This window comes from Nicotiana sylvestris, chromosome 1 (assembly GCF_000393655.2).
Source record: "Nicotiana sylvestris chromosome 1, ASM39365v2, whole genome shotgun sequence".
NCBI lineage: Eukaryota > Viridiplantae > Streptophyta > Magnoliopsida > Solanales > Solanaceae > Nicotiana > Nicotiana sylvestris.
In genome coordinates, this window is record NC_091057.1 from 107,086,770 (window position 1) to 107,090,540 (window position 3,771).

Below are 3,771 nucleotides of genomic sequence, written 5' to 3' on the forward strand. Positions count from 1 at the left end.
CCCAAAAATGTCAAACTCTTAGTCTTCTCACTTGAACGTTGACGCTGAGTCTGGCCATTATGGAAAAAATAATAATTTGGTGCCTAGCATCGAGTTGCATCCTGCTGATCCCAACAGTGTCCCAGTTGCCGATACGGTCGATGATACCTCACAAGTAGCCATCGACACCAATTTGCCAACTGATCCCAAAAATAATGTTCATGGTGGACCCCAACCAACACCTCGGGAAGCGCCCGAAGGCGAAGGTGGTAGGGTAAGCCTACGACTAATGTTTGAAATGTTGAAGGCTCAATAGGTTGCAATAGCGCAGTTGCAAAATCCAAGTCACGCCCCTAACAGGGTAGAGCCCGAACAATTCCGAGAAAGCACTCGAAGAACGAACAAATCACCGAGAGACTGGGTGAAGCCGAGCCCAGGGTCAATCCCGTGATATTGAAAATGCTTGAAGCATTAACGAAGCAGGTGGAGTCAGGTGAGAAGAAAATTGAGGCTAATGACAAGAAGGTGGAAATATACAATTCTAGGGTCGATCAGATCCCGGGAGCACCCCCGATATTGAAGGAGCCAGATTCCAAGAAATTTTTCCAAAGCCTTTTCCTCCGAGCACGGTACTGAGTCGATCCGAACAAGGTTTGGTATGCCTGATATCCATAAATATAACAGAATCACGGATCAAAACGAGCATGTGACCTCTTATACGTACGCTATCAAGATGAACGACTCGGAAGACGATGAAATCGAGTTGGTGTTACTGAAGAAGTATGGGGAGATTTTGTCCAAGGGAGCAATGATACGTTATCATAATTTGCCCCCAAATTTCATTGACTCATTTGCTATGCTTGCATATGCTTTCGTAAAAGCCCAAGACGGGGCCATAAAAGTCAAGACAAGAAAGTTAGACCTTTTCAAGTTCAAATAGAGAGACAATGAGATGCTCAAGGAGTTCGTGTCAAGGTTCTAGATAGAACTGATGGACCTGCCTCCGGTTGCAGATGATTGGGCTGTTCAGGCATTCACTCAGGGGCATAACCCCTGAAGTTCCTTGGACTTTCAATACCTAAAACAAAATTTGGTAGAGTACCCGATTGTGACCTGGCCGACGTCACAACATGTTCCAGTCAAAGATCAGGGTCGAGGATGACCAACTCAAAGCTCCTTCTGGGTCTGTTTACCCCATCAGTGCCGATGCTAGGTCTAAGAGAGCCGTTGATCATGAGCCAATACCGGTCTGGGATCTATACCAACCATACATCATAGACTGAAGGGGAAATAGGTCCGAGCGTCACCCCACAAGGAGCGAGAAAAGAGGCGATCAAGAGCCTAGTGACCAAGGTCTGATGAGCAAAAATGGTTTTGACAGGCCGCTGGGAATAGGGAAGCACCGAGATTATCGGAGTATAACTTCAATATGGATGTTGTCAGCATCATGTCAACCATCGGGTGCATCAAAGAGACCAAATGGCCCCGACCATTGTAGTCCGACCTACCTAAAAGGATCCTAAATTGATATGTATGTATCACGACACTCATGGTCACAGGACCGAGGATTGCCGATAGTTGAGAAAAGAAGTTGACCGGTTATTCAAAAATGTGCACCTTCGAGAATTCCTAAGTGATAGAGCCAAAAACCACTTCAGGAACAAGGACGCCAACAAATAGGTCGAATAAGATGAGCCTCAGCATGTCATCAACATGATCATCAAAGGAGTTGATGTCCCCCAAGTACCAATAATAAAGTGCACTAAAGTATCTATCAGAAGGGAAAAACGCACCCAGGATTATGTCACGGAAGGAACCATAATGTCCGTACTTATCAATAAATCCTGAGTTAAACGTGTGTTGATTGATCCAAGTAGTTTGGCCAACATCATTAGATCAAGGGTTGTAGAGCAATTGGGGTTACATGACCAAATCATGGTGGAAATCCGGGTGTTAAACGGGTTTAACATGGCATGTAAGACCACTAAAGGGGAGATAACCTTGCTAGTAAACACCACAACGATGATCCAAGAGACAAAATTCTACGTGAGAGGGGGACATGAGATATAACTCTCTATTTGGAAATCCGTGGGTTAACAACATGAGAGAGGTACCCTAGACCTTGCACCATGCGTTGAAATTCCCCACACCCGGGGGGAGGGGAATCTAGATGATCTACGGATAGTAGCCGACCACAAAGGAGATGTTCGCTGTCGACGATGTAATCCCAGTGCCCGTGATTTTGACATAAAGGAATGCGGAGCCGACCAGAAAGGAAGAAATTGAATAACAATCACTGATAACCAGAGGAATGAGGTGCAGATGAGGAGGACGATTACAGTGTCACGAGATCATTCATAGCTCCTGATGACACTGACACCACCACATCGACGGTCGAAGAGTTGGAGCAAGTTATATTAATCGAAAACCTACTGGATCGAAAGGTATACCTGGGCACGAGGTTAACCCCCAAGCTCAGGAAAAAACTTATTGATTTTCTTAGAGCTAATATTGATTGTTTCGCTTGGTCCCACCTCGATATGAAAGGGATCCCACCGGAGGTAACCACTCATAAGCTGAGTTTGGACCCAAAGTTCCACCCGGTTAAGCAGAAGAAGAGGCCACAACACGAGATAAAACATGCGTTCATCAAGGATGAAGTATCCAAACTTTTGAAAATAGGATCCATCCTAAAAGTTAAATACCTGGACTGGTTAGCTAACGTAGTGATAGTGCCTAAAAAAGGAAATAAGCTAAGAATGTGTGTATATTACAAAGACCTAAAGAAAGCATGCCCTAAAGATTGTTTCCCTTTGCCTAAAATTGATCGAATGATTGACGCAATGACCAGGCACGAGATACTCAGCTTTCTCGACACCTACTCCAGGTAAAACCAAATTCAGATGGACCCAGACAACATGGAAAAAACTTCTTTCATCACTAAATTCGGCACCTATTGTTATAATGTAATGCTATTTGATAAAAGAACGCCGGTGCCACCTACCAACGCCTAGTAAACCGGACGTTCGAAGAACAAATAGGGAGATCCATGGAAGTTTATATTGACGATATGATGGTCAAGTCCCTGCGAGTAAAGGACCACTTGAAACATTTGCAGGAGACCTTTGACATACTAAAGAAATATAACATGAAGCTAAACCCGGAGAAGTGGGTCGGATTGGGCAAATTCCTCGGGTTCATGGTATCCAATCGGGGAATCGAGATCAACCCCGACAAAATAAAGGCCATAGATAACATCACCGTGGTGGACAACATCAAGGACATTTAAAGACTAACCAGGAGTATAGCCGCCTTGGCCCGATTCATCTCGAGGTCCCTGGACAAAAGCTATTGATTCTTCTCACTATTAAAGAATAAGAATAACTTTTCCTGTACCCCAGAATGCCAGCAAGCTTTGGAAGAACTCAAACGGTACCTATCAAGTCCCCCCTGCTACACACTTCGAAGGCAGACAAACAGTTGTACCTCTACTTGGCGGTTTCCAAGATGGTAAATGGTGTCTTAGTCCGGAAGGAAGAAGGTATGCAATTTCCTATTACTATGTTAGTAGAAATCTAGGCGAGGCCGAATCTAGGTATCCTCACCTGGAAATATTGGCCCTCGCTTTGCTAAGCACTTCCAGGAAGCTAAAGCTGCACTTTCAATGCCACCCCATATATGTCGTGAACTCTTATCCGATTAGGATTATCATGCACAAGCCCAAGCCCTCGGTCCGATTGGCCAAATAGGCCATGTAAATTAGTGGGTACGATATCAAGTATCAACCCCGAA